This window comes from Melozone crissalis, unplaced genomic scaffold (genome assembly GCF_028551555.1).
Source record: "Melozone crissalis strain CALT ecotype California unplaced genomic scaffold, PUWL_Pcris_2 ptg000110l_1, whole genome shotgun sequence".
Classification (NCBI taxonomy): domain Eukaryota; kingdom Metazoa; phylum Chordata; class Aves; order Passeriformes; family Passerellidae; genus Melozone; species Melozone crissalis.
This window is the reverse complement of record NW_026535887.1, coordinates 2,044,252-2,063,677: the sequence shown is the minus strand read 5'-3', so window position 1 is coordinate 2,063,677 and position 19,426 is coordinate 2,044,252.

Below are 19,426 nucleotides of genomic sequence, written 5' to 3'. Positions count from 1 at the left end.
GCATGAATCCATAGAGACACAGTCTGCAGTGACCCTCAGCACTGCTGTAGACAGGTGAACTTCCATCTGACACCCAAAAAAAAAGGCTTTTCCCCCTTTATTTACCCAAATTCATGCACCATTTGGCCTGCCCTGAAAGACATGTAATGGTTAAAAAACTTACTGTGCTTGATTTTCCTTCCTGAAATTCCATTATATTCTTCAGCATTAGTTGAGCTGAATTATATTTAGAAATGTTTCAGCCACGTTAGAGTGGTTTTAAGACAATTTAGTCTCAGGAAATGTTACCCAGAGGGAATACAGGAAGAGCAATCATTAAGAATGCTTGTCATTAGACTTTTAACCTTCGTGCTTTCCCTGTCTCTCCCTACCAGGCAGCTCCTGCAAGGATCATTCTTTCTACAGCTCGTTCATTTATCTCTATCTTTCTGCTCTCACTGAAGTCAAACATCAATTAAAGCTATTAAAGCAGAGCTGCTATGTAGGTATCTTAAACAGAAGCATCTTCTCCCTGCTGTCTTTATCCCTTTTCTCCGTCTCTTAAAACCCCAGCAGTGTTCAGCAGGCAAAGTGAATTTTCCCAAAGCGCACCTGGCAGCCTGGGAGTGCTTTGCTGTCTCCCTGACCTGGTGTGACAGGTCAGCGTGCCAACAGGCCATCTGCCAGCTCCACCTCCAGCAGCCTGGCCAGCAGCCCAAACTCAGGGCCAGGTTCCTCAACATCAGGAGACTGGCTCAAAATTGACTAAATAAAGATTAAACGTGATAACGTGCGCTGCTTTTATTTGCATCCTGGATTTTCACCCTTAGGTTACCCTAGGATAAATATTGTCTGGCTTCTAGAGACAGGGCAGGGCAGACCATGAATCATGGATAAAACCTAAAACTCTCTGTCAGTTAAAAAAAAAATACAACACCAAAAAACCAGGTTTTTTTCTACTACTGCAAGGATTATCCCTGAATCACAGGGAATTCAGGACAAAAGAACAAGTCTTGAAATACCCAGAAGAAAGCCAGTATTGTTTGTTATGACAATAACAACCATGCACTGATAGATCCATGTGCTTGATTTTCCTCCTTGCTTCACGTGCCTCTCCTGCACCATTGCCATCAGTAAATCCTTTAGAGGATCTGAGCACTCCCCACATCATCCCTTGGCAGCACAGATTCTTCTTCCCCCTCATGTGTGATCCAAAAATCCCTTTGGCTTCCAAGAAGTGTCCTTCACATCTGGCAGGTCAGGCTGAACGTCAGTTTGACATCTGGTGTCAGAGCAGAGGTTTTCCATGTGTTTTGGAAAATTCCAGTTGGGTCTTTCAGGCCTCCCCAATCACTCCTGGCCTCTCTGTGGTGGTCAAGCCCATAGACATGATAGCTGGAGCTATCACCTCAAAATTGGCATTTATTTCATGCTCACAAGTGGTTTTTTCTGTGCTCTGGTTCCCCTGCCATGCCCAGAGAGCCTCAGGGGTTATTCTGACACCTCTGGTGTTGTCTCACATCTTCTCCAACCCACAGCCATCCCAGATGGGGACAGGTGACAGAGGAACCAGCCTTGATCCAGGTACCACAGTCCCTGAGCATCACCTTCCCAGCTCATCTCTGTGCCAGGCTGCTCATCTCAACAGATATTTTTATTCCTACCAAGCCCTTGCCCCAACAGCTTTCCATTCCTCTTCCCAAAAAATCCCATTGCCCCAACAGCTTTCCATTCATCTTCTCAAATCTCATTGCCCCAACAGCTTTCCACTCCTCTTCCCCAAATCCCATTGCCCCAACAGCTTTCCATCCCTCTTCCCAAATCCCATTGCCCCAACACCTTTCCATTCCTCTTCCCAAATCCTGTTTGTGGACGAGTGAAAAGCAAGTCAAACACAGGCCTTCAGTATTTTTATTTACTTTGGGAGCTGCAGCAGGAAGAGAAACAGGAACTGGCTAAAATTTTCCCTGCTGAGATTTAGTTCACATTTAACCAGCTCTGCCAGAGGAGGGTCTCCATTATAGGTGGGGATGGATCTGTCTCAAGATGAGAGGAACTCAGGCTACAAATTATGTTGATTCCCCACTGTTCTGCAGCTGGATGATTTTGGAGCTGAGGCATGGGCCCTGTGTGATTCCCATCTCTTCTATCAATACAGAAAAATCCTTTATGGCCTTTCCAACACACAGTTTTGGAGGGAGGGGAGGTTAAAGGGTCATCAAAAACACTGCTGGACCTCCTTGGAGCTTCAATCCTTCATCAATAATTCTCACCAGAGGATTTTATTCCTTATTCCACACGAGCAATATTATATCATCAGAGAGATGGCACGAGCAAAGGCCAGAGTCATCATGCTCATAGAGGTGCCATTAACAAGCACAGACACAAAAATCAATGCTCTGCACTCGGTGCCTTTGACTGCAGATCCACAGTGACCCCGTTATCTGACTCACCCTTTGCAGCACAGACAGACACCTCCCAGCACACTGGATACCCCTTCCCACAGCCCCATCCCTGCGAAAAAAAATAGCTCAAAAAGAAAGAAAATCAGGTTTGTAAACAGCAATTTGTCTGTAAGGTGAGAGGCAAGGAGACAGAGGCTTATTTAAAATTAATGTCAGCCCCAAAGGATGTTTCTTCTGTCTCTGTGGTGCAGGGTTATTGAGGTAATGCTGTGGTTCTGTGGTCTCATGGAGTCAAAGGGGACAAAACTTGTTCACTTTATAGCAAATCACCATCTTTCCCCCATTTTGCTGTTCTTCTTTGTCCTTTCTCATTTAAGGAAGAAGAGGCAACACTTCATCTTCCCTTCCCAGCTTGCATTTTTGCTCAAGAGTGGAGGGCCCTTCAGATTTCTCTCTCCATGTTTTGTAGTTGGCCTCTTCTACCTGGGCTAACTGCAAACCATTAAAAGCCCTGAATAATTCACAACCAGCAATTGATAGAAACAGAGTCAGCTCCTGCCTTCCATTTACTGGTGGCATCCACAGTTTGCAAATGCAGCTAAAGGATTGCTTGATATGTTGTGGTGTTTGTGAGGGTCCCCAGGACAAGGTGAGAGATGAGAAACATAAGACTCCATGTTCTTAGAAGGCTGATATATATTATATTATTTACTATATAATATTACATATTTATATTATATTATATTATATTATGCTATACTAAAACTATACTAAAGAAAGATAAAGATACATCAGAAAGCTTAACAAGAATGAATAATAAAAACCTGTGACTGACTCAGAGTCTGACACAGCTGATGGTGACTGGTCATTAATTAAAAACAATTCACATGGAACCAATCAAGCATTCACCTGTTGGTAAACAATGTCCAAGCCACATTCCAAAGCAGCAAACACAGGAGCAGCCATCAGATAATTATTGTTTTCATTCCTCTCTGAGGCCTCTCAGCTTCCCCAGGAGAAAATCTTGGGCAAAGAGGATTTTTCAGAAAATATCATGGTGACAATATGTCTGTCTCTTTCCTTCATTTTCTAAGAATTCTGATTCTAGTGGATCTCTCAAATGTCCCGCCCTACACCTACAAAGTGTTTATTTCTTTTGCTTTGCTCCAAGTATAGTGAACTACTCAGAAAGTGACAAATGGGAATAGTTTGGCACAAGTTTGACTCTTCCTATGGTGAAAAACTCTCAGTACTGCAAAGCAAAGGGATAAATGTGGATTAACCAACCCATCCCAGATCTGTGCTGGGGGCAGAGATGCTCACAGCTGATGAGGATGCACAGGAAGAGTCAGGGCAGATGGGAAAGGAGTCCTGAGTGCTTGTTTTGGGAAGCTGAGCTGTGTTTCAGCAGGGATAGGAAAGCAGAAGGTCATTACCCTTCTCCATTAAAGGAACACTTCCTAAAGGGAGACTCCTGAAGGGTCACAGCTCCAGGAGCCCATGCGCCAGGTGTGGCTGGCCAGTGCATCCCCAGATAGCCTGGCATGGAGCTCCTGGAGTGGGCAAGCTGCAGGAAAGGGCAATTTCCTGGCCACAAGCCCTTCAGAGACCTCACAGAATGAGATAGGACAGATCCTGCTGATGTGGCATTTAGACTCTCTCTGGAGATGTTCCTCAGTGCTGGCCTGTGGAAATCCACAAAATCAGAGGGTTTTGGGAAAGCTGCAAGATGCAGGCCTCAGAGGCAGCAGAACTGTGAGTAGAGCTGTGCAGCAGCCATGAGATTGGTCAGCAGAAAAAGTATTTAAACTCTAGAAAAGCAAGGGCAAATAGAACAATGGTCTGTGTATTAACTCTTGTCTGAAGAGCTCTCTAAGCTACAGAAAGTTTATCTAGCAAGATATTAGGAAGGTTAAAGCTTAATAATGGAGCTCTGTGCATTGTGTTAAAGCCTCACAAGCAGGAATTGAATTTGAAATAAGCCAGCATTGTTTAACCAAAGGTACCTGTGCTTACAGTGGTTGGATAGAACTACTGTCAATGTGCTTTTGCTTAGTGAGATTGGTCAAGAAGCTTATAAAGTAAGTTGTAACATTAAGTTCTGTGTCTGCTGCCTGGGATAGGAGCTGCTGGCATCTTCCCATTGTCATAACCATGGAATGAGACTGATGCTGGAAAATAAAACAGCTCAAGGCACGTTCCACAGCAGCCCCATCCGGCATCACTGGATTAGGAGAAGAAATTTGGGTGCATTAAGGAAATCAGCAGGGAGAGGTTCTGGCTCATTTTAAACTCATGGTGAGGCAACAGCTCATTATCCCACCTGAGCCAGAGCGATCAGGAATACCTGTAAAGATCTGGTAGGCAAAAATAAGGCTGCAGGCACAGAGTGGTCACTGCCCAACCATGAACACAAACATCCCCCAGTAATTCCCTCAGCTCAAAACCAGGAGCCTCACCCAGACCAGCTCCACACCCAGCAACTTCCTGGGGAAGCAAAGTCCAATCACACCTCTACAAATAATAAATAAATACATAATTAAAGTAAAAATTTCACTGTCTCGCCTCAGCCTACAGGTGTATGCTGGCCAGCAAGTGTAGGACAGAAACACAGAATGACTCACCGGGACATCTGCTGCCATTCCCTCTGTAAGGTCTCCAGCCCAGCCCTCATCCAGCTGCCTCCACGCCTCCCTGCTTCCCAAACCCACCTTTTGTAATGCAAAATAATAACAGGCCTTGTTCCCTGCCTTGCCTGCTTTTCATCTAAATTAAAACTCGGCTAATCTCATTAATGAGCTCACCCTGGTGCCACCGTGTTCTTTGCATGCCCCCTAACATCATTAGGGACTTATGCAGGGAAACAAAAGGGCATTACTCTATGCAGGGAATGAAGAATTAGTGCAAGGGTGGGGTGTGCTTTGCAATTGTCCCCCTAATCACTTGTTTGTGTGCAATTAGGGGCTGTAATCTCCATCTCATTGCCACTGTGGGCAGGGGGATGCAGGGGTGGCCAGGGGACAGCAGCACACTGGGCAGAAGTGCATCTAAAGAGGTGACATGTCCAGGTGGCAGGAAAGTGGAGGGAAGAGGTCTCAGAGTGAGCAAAAACCAAAATATTCAAGCATTTCATCAGCTGAGGTGTCAATTGGCGGCAGGGCAAGGCTGAGAAGGAAGAGACACACCTTGGAAGGGACAGCAGAGCTTCAGAGCACTGTCCCAAGGGGATGCACCTGGGAACAGGTGTGCAGGGCCACAGGGCATTGAAAGAAAGGAGAAGATTAGATTTATTTATGTCCCTGTCCTCAAAAACAAGAAAAAACAACAAAAACCCCAACAAAAAACAACAAAACCAAGAAAAAACCAACAAAAAAGTGAATATCCAAGACCAAGCAAAAGGAGGAAAAACAGAGTCAAAGGAAAATACTTTCCTCAAATTCACTCGGGTAAATCACCTTCCTGGTATGTCATGGAGCTTCCAACCCTGATCCAGTCTGATGAACACTTCCATTCCCTTTCAGATCATTTGAGAAAGGAAGTTTCTTCATATCTCACCAGATTTGGAACAATGCAGATGAAAACACTTTTCTCTTTCAGTCTCTCCTCCCGAGGGCCACTATAATCATTCACCCCCAAGCTTCTGGCTGTGTGACCCTGGGGCAAAGAAGAGGGAGGAGGTCACATTTTCTGCTCTTGGGATCCTGGATCCCATCCTGATCCATTGCAAACCAACTCCTTGTTTCCACTCTGATCCTCCCAGCTTCCCGAATATTGGATTTTTATTATTATTTTTAGGGCCTGTTCCCAGGACAGGAGTGTCTTTGTTGCTCAGTGGGGCTGCCACCATCAAACACTTGAGCACCAATGTTGTTTTGTCTCAGAAGTGCCGCTCTGCAGTGCTGGAGTGGGTTTTCTATTGAATTCCTGGGTTTGATCTGGCAGGGCTCTGTGATGAGGGGATGCTTTGCCTGAGATCAGAACCTCAGCAGCACTTTGTGTATTGATTAACTGAGGGAATTGCCATGGTTTGGCTTCACAGCCCATTGCAGAACAGTTTTTTGTTCTACAGTCTCATGCAGGTTTGCAATTTTGGGGTAGCAGTGATAAAAGTAAGCTTGTTTCAGCCCGAAAAGGAAGATACACCAAACATCTCCTTCCTTAAAATAAAACCCATGGCTTTATCACCCTGAGGTGTTTTAATCCCTGGGACTAATTTCTTTGGAGTTCTTGATGCCATACTAAACCTTCAGAGGTTTTCAGTGCAGTTATTTGTGTGGATACACCTTGCAGTAGTTTGTTAGTCAATGCTCAGCTCTTCAGGTGGTTTCCTTTATATTTTTAAACCAATGTGAAGATGAAAACTTTTCATTTCTTCAGTGCAATGTTTGGGAGGTTTTTTTTTCCCCTGAGGCTTCATGCTGCCCTCTGAATCCAACTGAGAACAAATTTGAAAAAAAAAATAATAAAACCCCTAAAATCACCACCTTCTTCCTCACGTTTTCACTCATTCAGGCGGATTCACAAAAAAACAAAGCAGAATTTGGCAAAAACAAAAGATCTGGCAGAGATTTTGGAGGGGAAAGGCAAGAGGGGAGAGAGGAGGGACAGGGAGAAAGATGGGCCTGTCTGCAGTGGGGTGGGAAGGACTCAGCAGCATTTGAGTAAATGATGAGCACTTGAGCCATCAAAACAAGGCTGGGAGCTGTAGGTAAGTCTATTAATGTCAAACCTGCTCTAAGTGGAGAGCTGTGAGGGATTCCTGGGAGTTATGGAATGTGAGGGAGCACTTCAGGATGTGTTTACAGGGCTGAGGATCAGTGGAGTGTGCGAGTGGGACTGTGCAGAGCACAGCTCACATACTCTGTACGCAGAAATGCTGGAGAATTATTTGGTTTTATTTTTTTTTTTCCAAGCTAAATTATGCTGTCCTTTCCCAGCTCCTCTCCAAGTGCCCCCTCCCTCCTGAGACAACGCATTAAAGCATGGGAAAAGTGATACTTAACATTGAGATTCATCATTAATTCCTCTGTCTTTTATTGTCGTAACATTAGCCATAATGAACTCCTCTTGCACTGATGTCGATTTGGTGTGTCACTTTCCCTAGAAGTGCTTCATAACTTAGCATTAATTAATGGTGACTTCTTGCAAATTGTGTTACAGAGCTGATAGCACTTCTGGGTAACTAAGTGTCACCAACTGCAGCCATCAAACTTGCTGTGGTAGCCAGGCATCGGGCAGGATTAATTGCTGTATCACACCAGGACTTCACCTCTGGGTCTTCCTGGGGAAGGAGGGAAAGTTCGTGGCTTGGGAATTTAACTTGGTTCAATTCTCAGCTTTGCTGAGACCTCCAGCACTGGACAAATCAATGGAGATGTTTGCACCAATCTGTGTGAGGATGGGGCAGGTGGAAGTCCCAAGGGCTGGGTGATCACTTCAAAGTTCTTTCCAGGTGGAAAAACACACTTCAAGGTGTCTCTGCTTCGTGGAGCTTTGACTTCCAAAAGATCTGCCCACCTTGGCTCACCCAGGCGTTGTTATGTCACTTCTTGCTCCCAAATCCAGCTGGGTGCAAGTCCTCCCATGGCAGCTTGGTCAGGGGAGTTTGCCCTGAAATTACACCACAAAACCAACAGGATTTTACCCCAAAAGGCAGAAAGTCCCATTTGACTGGTTATCGAAGGAGACTGAAGGGAAAAACTCATTTATAAACATCTACAGGTTTGATATCAAGGGCTAGGGCTGGGGTCACAGACAGAGACGCCCACATTTAGTGCCTGTTTGAGCCCTTGGTGTGGAGATTTGGATGATGCAGTGTACAAACTGACCATAAAATCACTTGCCCAAAACAAAAAGATAAAATAAGAGACCAACTTTCATCAGCAATAAGAAAGACACTAAGAGGGAAAGAAAGTTTTGTTAATTACAAGTTGTTGTTTATCAGATTGAGCTGTGCCTTTTGGCTCAAAAGGACTGGGGATCCAGTCACAATTCTAGCACTGCTTTAAATATAATATAAATCTAAACAGATTTGTTTTCCTTGGAGAAGAGACTCAATCACCTTCTTCACAGATATTAAGAATGCAGAGAGAGGCTGGTGCTTAATGAGTTCACTTGCGAGGTACTAAAGCCAGCTACCACCTGTCAGGATCTTCAGATGTGCTCCTAGGCCTTAATTAAGAGCTGTTCTTGGTTTAATTTCATTCCTTCTCCCCCCAGCCCCACCCACCTGCTTCCCCCCTTTTTTGGTTTGCCTTGTTTCAGAAGACAGAAACCAGCCCCAGAGAGACGCCTTCCAAAGTCAATCAAAAATTAATTTCAGGTGGCAGCCGAGTCACAACTTCTCATTTATTCATCAAACTCCAGCGACTTCCCAATCTCCTAATCACAGATTCATTGAATCATTCAGCTTGGAAAAGGCCTCTAGGATCAGCAAGTCCAACTATCAAATTCCTGCTGAACGATTCCAGCTCTTCCAGCTCCTCCTGTTTGTTGCCTAGTGGTGGGACAAAAGCAGCCAGCCAAGCATGCAAATCAGATTAACAATTTGCACCTCTGTGAAAGGGATTAGCTGTTCTGCCTGGTGCGGATGCTCTAAGAAATCAGTCTGCATCTGTCAAAATCTGTAACCTTTCTTGTGTCCCTGACTCCATACTTGGGTTAGTTAAGATAATAATAATAATAATTAATTAACAGGCTGCTTTAGATTGCATCTTCTCCCGTATGGGATTAAGCTTGTATTTCCTTAGGGAGCTGATTTTCTGGGCTGGCTGTGAATTTATTCTTTGCTGCTCTAATACATGATGGTGTTTGCATGCTTTCAGGGTCACAGCTACAGCAGGGAAAGCATAGGAGTTAAAGCAGTGGAGCCAGTTTAGGATTGTGTCCAAATCCCATAAACGCCACATGTGACTTCAGATAAGTCACTTAATCACCCTTTCTCCCACCCTATATTTACCAGATCAGCCAAGGCAAGCGGATTTACAGGGATGATTCATCCCAAAAAGGGCCAAGGGACATTGCTTCTATTCCTGACTCTGCTCTGAAACTTCACTAAAGTCACTTTTCTCACACCATCCCCACTCCCCAGCTGCATCTGCTCGGCTCTGAAACCTGAGTGACAGCCCTCAGCCAAGACAGAGACATTCCCAGCCTTCAGTGTCCTTTTGGGGAGAAGGTCACTCTGTGGATGGTGGCTTTTCAGTGGACACCATGCTTCTGATCTCAAATGGGAACGTGTCACCTGAGGTAACAACTCTAAATCATCAGCTCACCTGAGTTAGGCCTGAATTAAGTCTTTTGGACTAAAAGTAGTGATAAGCCTGAGTAACCCCTATGAATTGGAACAAATTCTTGTCTGAGAAACTGTGTCTGCAGAAGGTAAGGAGGAAGGGATGAGTATGAAACTCACAGTAACACGAGTATAAAACTCACAGTGACACTTGCAGTGCAGTCTGGGGATGCTGCAAACCTCCCCAAGCCCCTTCTCCAAACAAAACAACACAATGACCTCATTCGCTGAGCTATTAGGGCAAAGCAACAAACTCTGCATCAATGAGTTCTCCCAATTTTTGCTTCACTGTTGGTCTTGGCAGACTGATCCCCTAAAGGGAAGAGAGCAGCCCTGCTTGGAAGGCGCAATCTCCTTTCTGCTAGTTTGAGGCCAGCAAATGCCATATTCCGTATTGCAGTATTCCATATACCTTGCAAAGCTTTCCCCTGTGGATGTTCTGTGTTTCCATTCCACCCAGTGCAGAGCAGGGTGGCAGAGAGATGCTGGGCAGCCTCTTTGGACATACTCTGGGCATAAGGATTGGTCTTGATGGTGCAATCTGGAGCCCATCACCACCAAATTTACCCTAAATTTACCCCAGATTTACTGCTTTAGAGGCACTTTGGATGAGGGAACTGCATCCCATTGGGTGGGCACAGCCTTGGCCAGACAGCAAGTTTTCTTTTCCAGTGTGTACAGAACACTTCCATTAAAAGTTACCTTTCTGTGGATTTAAACTTTCACCTTCTCTAGTAAAAGTCTGAGTTCCTAAAATTATTTGAACACTCCCAAGTCCTCAGTTTCTTCTTTTTCCATCCATTCCAGCCTCCTCCAGAGGAGGAATTGTTCCCAGCATCCTTTTACACCAGGGGCAGGGAAGTTCAGCTCCACGATGCTGCTCTGCCATGCAATCATCACCCACCACCTCCTGTCTCAGTCAGGCTATTGGTGACTTTTTGTCCTCTGTTTCCTCTCAGGAGGCTCCAGACAGTGCTGCCATTCAAGCAGTTGCTCCATCATCACAATCCTGGCTTGTCCAGCCTTCAATTTGCATGACAAGGACAAGGACATTCTCTTCACACCGTAGGCTGGCCATGTCAGCCTGGGACCAGAAAGAATCTGATTCCTGGCACATATGGAGATCCCAAAATGGGTGCTCACCTTCATCTGCAGGCAGAGTGAACCCGTGAGAAGCAGCAGCAAGACAGGTTTGGTGGAGATGCAGCAGGAGAAGGAGCAGAGCAGGGTTTGTGATGAGCTTGTCAGGCAAAATTGTAACTTGGATCAGGCATCAGGGAAGAGAAAATGCCTGAAGGAAGTCCTGACACACCAGGACCAGCAGCTCCTGGGACTATTTAGGTCTTGTCAAGCAAGGAATGACATCTCCCTTTGAGCAAATGTCCATCTCTGGAGCTGTGGTGACAGCCCATCCCTGTCCATCCATTAAGGGCTTTGTTTTTGTGACAGCTGACATGGTGATGGCTCGGTGTGAATTGCAATCACAGCCCGAGCACAGTGAGTCTGAGCTTCCCAAACAAGAGGCTTTAACTAACCAACAATTCTGCTCACAGGAAGGGCCTCCTCCTGGGAGAAAAAGGCTCCTGAGGAGCTAAAAGCTCTTTTCCAAAAGGGATCTGTGCCCAGACAACAGCAGGGCTGGGCTTTGTAGGGGAGGAAGCTCAGGTGTTAGACAGAGAGGATATTTTTACTTGTTCCTTTGCCAATCACTGGAAGAAACAGGAGGACCCTGGGACTGGTGCCATGCCACTCAATAAGCCCACAGGTAAACAAGGAAGGTCTCTCCCAGAGTGAGGGAATCAGAGGCTAAAATATAATGGGAGCTGGAAGAAATTAATAGGAAAAAAGAATAATTTATTATATAATATACATTTTATATATATATATATATATAATATATATATTTCATATGTTTATGTTTATGTTTATGTTTATGTTTATGTTTATGTTTCTGTTATATAATAAATGGTTCTTTTAAACACATATTTTATATAGATATATTATATATTTATTTATAAATATATAAAATATACTCCTTTTTTTCGTTAAATGGGAGGGGTTTAAGTGTGCGAAATCTCACACATTTTAAGTGTACACCTTTTGGGTTTTAACCCTCCAAGATCTCCACTCTCAAACATATCTCCTTCAGCCCCCTCCCTGCCAGCTTTCACTGCGGGCCACAGGAGGGAGGGAATTGCAATCCTGCAAAGCCAAGAGTGCAAGGATGTCCCATGGAGATGCCCCAGAAGGTTCCCATATGGCTGGATAAGCTGCTGGAGCTGATTTCCTGGCAGCAGGCGGGGTGCGCAGTTGGAACAAACGTGTCCCAAGACATCTCACCTCCCTCGTGCGTGCCAAGCACAGCTGAGCCACGGTGCATGCCAGAGCTGGAGCTGATCAGGAGACCTGGAGCTGAGCTCTGAGCTGCTCTGGCTGCACACAGGTCACCTCTCCAGCAGACAGGAGGGTTTCTTTTATGGACAAGACTTTGCAGAGCACAGCAAGAGTGTGGATGTTGTAAGGTCATTCCTTGAGTAAACCAGTGGAAGGGAGATGCATCCAAGCTGCCAAATGCTCTTGCAGACACAAACTGTGCTTTTGGGAAGCACTTTCTGCTGTTCCAGACCTCAAGGCCGGAGTCTGCATCCCTTGTAGGAGCGGTGAGAGTCTACCCCTTGAACAGGACAAGAGGGGCAGGTCATTGTCTGTAGCCATGATATTTTCTGAAAAATCCTTTCCTTAAGATTTTTTCTCCTGAGAAGCTGAGAAGCCTCAAGAACAAAATATAAAGAATAGTTATCTGCTGCTGTGGAATGCAACAAGTAGATCTGTAATTAGTCTCATAGAGTTGTTTCTAATTAATAACCAATCACAGTCAGCTGGCTCAGACTCTGTCCGAGACACAAGTCTTTGTTATCATTCATTCTTTTCCTATTCTTAGCTAGTCTTCTGATAAAATCATTTCTTCTATTCTTTTAGTATAGTTTTAATATAATATATATCATAAAATAATAAATCAAGCCTTCTGAAACATGAAGTCAACATTCTCATCTCCTCTCTCATCCTCAGACCCCTGTGAACACCATCACAATTGTCCCTCCTCTCCATCCTGGTGTAGCCCCATACCACACACAGGCTGGGGCTGAAGGGTGACAGAAGCACTGAACACGGAGAAACAGGCTCAGTTTGTAAACTCTGAGTAGTTTCACCCTGCTTACCCTTCACTTTGCAAGGCTACTGCCCTTAAGCTGTTTGTATCTTCCCAAAGAGCCACCTGCACTTCTGTCCCTGCCGTCAGAGGCTGTTGATGGCCACGGAGGAGATGGGAAGTGCCCGAGTGTGGAAGAGGTTTTACAGCAACTTCTAAGAGCCAGAGAAAAGTTTGATAAGAGGATCTGTGTTTGGTGAGAGGATCCATGTTTGATAAGAGGATCCATGTTTGATAACAAGAGGATCCATGTTTGAGAAGAAGAGGATCCATGTAGGATTCATGTTTGATAAGAGGATCCATGTTTGATAGAAGGATCCGTATTTGATAACAAGAGGATCCATGTTTGAGAAGAAGAGGATCCATGTTTACCCCTGAAAGAATTTCCTACCCAGGTCATTGGCACAGAACCCAAGACAGACAGAAGGATAAATCAGAGAAACTGCAACTGCCTGTTCCAATGAGCACCTTGTTTGTCTCTTGTGACCAATGAGTAAAGTGCAAACTGATGAGTTGTGTAAGAGTGTATAAAAAGCATCAATGCTGGAATAAAAACACTTTGACGCCTTCTGAAAATGGAGTGTGTTGCTTTGTATTGTCTCCATCTCAACTATGACACCCGACCTCTTTGGATCCTCTGCACTGCCTCCAGCATTCCTGGCTCTGCTTCACCCTCTTCCTCAGCTTCCCTGCCTTCTTTGCTGAAAATACAGCTCCTGGGGCAATAATTGCCAGACAACAGGCACACAAAGAGCTTTTTTACTTTGGCCGCATCTCTTTAAATTCACCTCCCTCAACACCTCTTTCCAGTGGCTTTACCTGGCCAGACAGACAATTCTAACCTCTTCCTTGCAGCCTGCAAAGTCCACTGCTTTGATTTCTCTCTGGGGGTGGGATTCATCTCACCTGGCGTTTGATGTGCACCACGTTGGTGTCTGCAGCCACACACTGGTCACCTTCAGACATCTTTAGAGTGTGTAGAGAGAAACAAGCCCTGCCAGGACGTGAGTCATCTGACCTATTTGAGATGTCTGCTTCAGAATGAGATTAATCACGCCCTGGAAGCACCTGTTTTGCTCCAGCTAAAGCAGGAGTCTAGACAGCCAGCTCATGAATTCAACCCCAGTGTCTTTTTAGGTGCTCATCTCCCCGGGATCGTTGGCTCTAATGAATCCTCCAGCAATTTTGTCAGTCGTGCTTTAGCTGAGCTGTACTCTGGCCCATGCTGTGTGGTGACAGCTAATGATGAGCAGTGTGACCTGATGAGAGCAAGGGCTGCTGTTGTCTCCTGAAAAGAGAATTCTGCTCTTCAGAGAAGGTGGGAGAAGGTGTGTAAAGGTAGCAGACTAGGCAGCCACGCTCAGGATCTGGATGTGGGTGGATTTGGGGGTATTTTTACACTGCTCAGATGGTGAGGATCCTGCTCAAACAGAGCAGAAGAGATATCAGAGAGCGCAAGTAACTTAAGGATATGTTCAAACCGCGAAATGATGAGTGTTGTGCTCTGTCTGCTTTTCCTGACAGTGCTACCTCTCAGCCTTGCCAAAGTCAGGGCTCAAACTGGGAAAAAGGATCAAATCCAGAGTCCCAGAGCTGGGGAGCATCTCCTTAGAGAATTCAGTGTCCCATCCATGCAGCATCATAAACACCTACACAGAAAACCTTTGGAAGGAGCTTCGGGTGTGAAAGGGGCAGGTGAAGAGCTGCAGCCAGTTCTGTGCCCATGAGCTGGACAAAGACCTGCCCACAGTGCCCACACCTAATAAATACATCCAGGGCTCAAAATGCAGGGCTGGGACTCACTAAAAAACTCGTGTGCATTCATTTCTTGCTGTGTTTCCAGAACTCAGGCACCATTTGTGTCAAAGTGAGTCCTTAACAGTGCTGAGCCTGAGCTTGCAGAAGGGCTTTGACCTCGACTTAATTAATAGAGAAGACATAATCTTGATGTATGGCTTGCTGTTAGCATCCCTGGTTTGATACAGGTTAATTTAACGACAGCAGGATCTGTAGGAGAGCAGGATCATGGGATTTGGCTCTGGGGGCAGTTCCAGGTTTCATTATTCTACTGATTAATGACTATCACAGAATCACGGGATGGGTTGGATTTAAAGGGGCCTTGAATCTCTTCCAGTTCCATGTCCAGCTGTGGGCAGGGACACCTTCCACTACCCCAGGTTGTTCCAAAACCCATCCAGCCTGGCCTTGGACACTTCCAGGGATCCAGGGGCAGCCCCAGCTTCTCTGGGCACCCTGTGCCAGGGTCTCACCACCCTCAATGTCAAAAATTCTTCCTAATATCCCGTCCAACCCTGTCCTTGTCAGTTGTAGCCATTTCCCCTTGTTCTGTCCCTCCATCCCTTGTCCCAGGTTCCTCTCCAGATTTTCCAGTGCCTCTTTAGGCACTGGAAGCAGCTCTGAGGTTTCCCCAGACCCTTCTCCAGGCTGCACCATCCCCATCTCAGCCTTTCCCAACAGGGAGAATCTGAGCCCAGCTGAGTCTTTACCTGTTGGGTTTGACAGTCAAAAACTTCCAACCATTTCCATCTCTGTTGTCACCGTGATATTTTCTGAAAAATCCCTTCACCGGGATTTTTCTCCTGAGAAGCTGACAAGCCTCAGAAAAGAAATGTAAGCAATGATTATCTGATTGCTTGGAATGTGGTTTGGAGATTGCTTACCAACATGTGCATCTTTGATTGGTTCCATGTGAATTGTTTTTAATTGATTACCAATCACAGTCCAGCTGTGTCAGACTCTCTGGTCAGTCACGAGTTTTTATTATTCATTCTTTTCTAGCTTTGTGATATCTCCTTTATCTTTCTTTATTATAGTTTTAGAATATAATATAATGCAATATAATATACTGCAATATAATGCAATATAATATAAGTAATATAATATAATATAATATAATATAATATAAATCAGCCTTCTGAGAACTTGGATTCAATTCTCATCTCTCACCTCATCCTAGAGACCCCAACAACACCTCAACAACTGGTGACTACACTGTCACAAAGATGAGATCCTTGTCCTGTCAGTGGAGCAAAACCTTGTAAAATTGACACCTTTTATTGCTCTTGGAACCAGCCACCACCAGTACAGGGCAGGAAACACACAGGGAGAGGTGAACTGCCTCTCTCCTGGTACTGGAGGCCATTGGAGAGGAAAGGAATTTCCCTGCAGTGCCTCACAGAGGGTTTGTTCTCGGCTTGCAAAAGCAAAGCAATGTTTAACACCAGATGAAATCAGTGAGGAGGAGCACGGGAGTGGGGCCAAGGGTGAGAGGATGTTTTGTGATAGAGTTAAGGCTCGCAGCAATCTCAGTGTTTTGGGAACAGATAATACAAGATGGGAAGTCTCCCATACATTTTTCTTTTCAAGCATCGCTGTTCTTAGAGGACCCACTAATCCATTAAAAAAATTATTTACACAGCAGGAGATGAAGAATGGCTCGAGTCCCTCTGTCCCAGAACTTGGCTGAAGTTTCAATGCAGCCCTCAGTGAAAGCAAACCAGTGCTGGGGACTGCATGAGACTTTCTCAATAAAATCCAAGGTAAATCAGCCAACTTGCTGCTATCACAGTCCCTTATTTTTTCATCTCTTGTTTCAGGCAGAAAGGGGGACATGAATGTGAAAGTGCAAGGAAAATATGGAAGAAGAGGGGGAAGAGGGTTCAGATTGGAAGACAGCCAGTAAATACTGTGGTCACAGGCAAGTTCTGAAGCAGAATACTCTGTACTGAGCAGGAGGGACCACCCTGTACATCCAAGGGCTGCAGTGATTTAATCCAGTCCTCAGGAAGATGTAGAGAGTAGGAAGGAGGTAAGGATAATTACTTTGTCACAAGAACAAAATCCAGGACAGACCAACTATTTCTGAGAGACTTTTCTTCAGCCAAAAAAGCCCTCCAGTACATCTGCTCTCTGCTTTGTTTTCCCCACATTTATCAGAGGACTCCAAGCAGGACACCCCGGGGACTGTGACAGAGCAAAGGTCTGCAAAGGAGGAAGCATTTGAAGCTGGTTTTCCACTGGGAATATCTTTTAAAGTTGAAAATCTGCACTGGCCAGCATTTTGCCCTCTCAAGACTCTTTCATCCACATCCACATTTTCACATGAAGGTGCAAATTCCCTCTGCTGTGCTGACATGCAGGATGCTGTCTGACACCAGCCTCTGCAGGCAGCTCCCCTCAGAGCCTGTTAAAGTGAATTGTCTGAACCCCAGAGAAACTGGGCAGCGAGTCATTGTCTTGGTTTGGAAATGAGAATGTGAACCTCCCCTCTCTGAATTGCTATAAATTTTAAATTAAGGGGCCATCAGGCAAAAAATATGGGAGCGGGAAATAGCAGTTCTTTATTAGGCAAGAAAATAAAAGGATAAGATAAACAATGCAGTAAACTAGAACGCTGGCAGTCAGAACACAACCTGACACCCTGTGGGTCAGGGTGCTGGCAGCAGTCCCATTGGAATTGTGGCTGCAGTCCTCCTGCAGTGTCAGGGGTGGTTCTGCTGGAGCAGGGATCTGTAGAGAAGGATGTATTCTTCTTCTGAAGATCCAGTGGAAGAGGCAGCTGCTGTTCCTCTGGGAAACCCAGTGGAGAAGCTGTGCTGGTGTTCCAGAATCTCCAGATTATATCCAGGTAGGAATGCTTGGCTCCTCCCTCTGGGCTCACATCTCCCAATGGGATGCTGTAGTTCTTATCAGTCATGCAGTGACATTTAATAGCTGTTATCAGCAGATGTCTGCCCAGAGGGAGGAGTGGTGTGGAAGAGATAAGGAAAACTGCCCACTTAATAGAAGACAGCTGCCATACAGATAGCAAATTGAATACATCTTGCCTTGCAATCTGGGACAGTCATTTCACCTCTTTCCTATTTCTCCAACATCCAGCATCACCCCTTGGATTGATCCCCACATTTCTGTGCTTTTCCTGCTCGTTGAGGGGTTGTCCCTGCCTTGGTGATTTCTGGGAGGGTTCTTTGAGCTCTCTCCAGGCCAGGCTGCAGATGATGTTTGCCAGCTCTGAGCCTCTGCAGAAGCTGTGAATCTGTGCCCAGCAGCTTCCAGGTACACAAAAATCTGCCTTCCAGCACTGTCCTCCTCCTCCTCCACAGCCACCCTGGGCAGGAATTTTAACTGCATTAATTAGTTGCTATTTGCACTACCCAAGTCTCACGTTATCACTGGAACACTCATCTAAATCTGGTGGCCAAACAAATTAGAACTAATGAGGCCATCAGGGTCATATTAACATAGGAGGAAGATGGGAGACCTTCTGGTGGAGGTTTCATTGCCAGACCAGGCATGTGCCCACACCACGTGCTGCCAGCAGAGCTTCATTTCCAAACAGGAGCAGATGAAGTGGATGCAGGGATGATCCAACACCAAATCTGGTGTCAGAACCCAGGATATTCCTCTGGCTGCCCTGGAGGACTCAAGACCCTGACAGAGGGCTCAGAGACCTCGGCACAGAGTCAGAAACACCTGTGCCTTTGATTTTAGCCCATGGAAACAATTACCAACTTCTGAAGATTTACAAACCACAAGAGTTTGAGTAGAATGATAGTGAAATTATCACAGGGTGAAAAAGTAGAATTTTGGGGTTTTAGAATGGGGGTTCAAGAGGCGAGATGGAGGAATCTGGGCGTATCCTGTCCTTCTCCTTCTTCTTGTCCTCCATCTTCTGCTGGGATGGTGGCACTTCTGGATTGGTTTAGAGTAGAGACAGACTGTCTAACATAGGTGATAAGGATTGGAAAATTATTGTAAATAAAGTACATGCATTTTTTAGTATAAAAAGCCAACACCACCCCAAGGGCAGGGACTGTGCCACAACCCAACCTGCTGGACAGATCTCAGCCGGTCAGAGAAAGAATAGAATAGATAAGGGAAAATAACTTTGAAAAGCAGAGCTGAGGAATCTCGACTTCTTCGGTCACAGAGCTGGGAAAAAAGACTTTTAATACCTCAGGGGTAATTTCAATCACAGAAATCTGAGAATCTGGGGTGTGGCAGGATGTGGCAGCAGTTCCTTGCTGCCTCCTGGGGAGTTTGATAATGGCAAATACAGCGGGAAGAGCAGGCTTAGATGAAGGATGAGAGGCAGAGTGGATGGAGAGAATCTGGCACAAAGCTCCAGGGATTCTTGGCTCAGCTCCCTACTCTTGACCTCTGCTGGTAAACGAGCCTGGTGCTCCAGGAGAGACTTCAGAAAGGTCATCTGAGTAACTCCCATGCAGGAGATGCCAAGGAAGCAGAGGGGAGAGGATGTGAAGCCAGGTCCACCCTTTCTCCCATGCCTTTGGCTACAGACAGGCTTCCACGGCATTTCTGCTGGCCCAGGAGCCCAGCAGGGTGGAGCTGTTGGAAGAGGCAGATTTAATGGGAAGATGGATAGTTCTAGAAGAAATGCAGCTGACACAGATGTGAGGATGGCTCCTCTAAGGGGTAACAGGCCCAAATAGAAAGTCCATCCATACTGAGATCCTTTCTGTCCTGCAGGCACTCCTCTTAATGACCAATCACAGCCAGCTG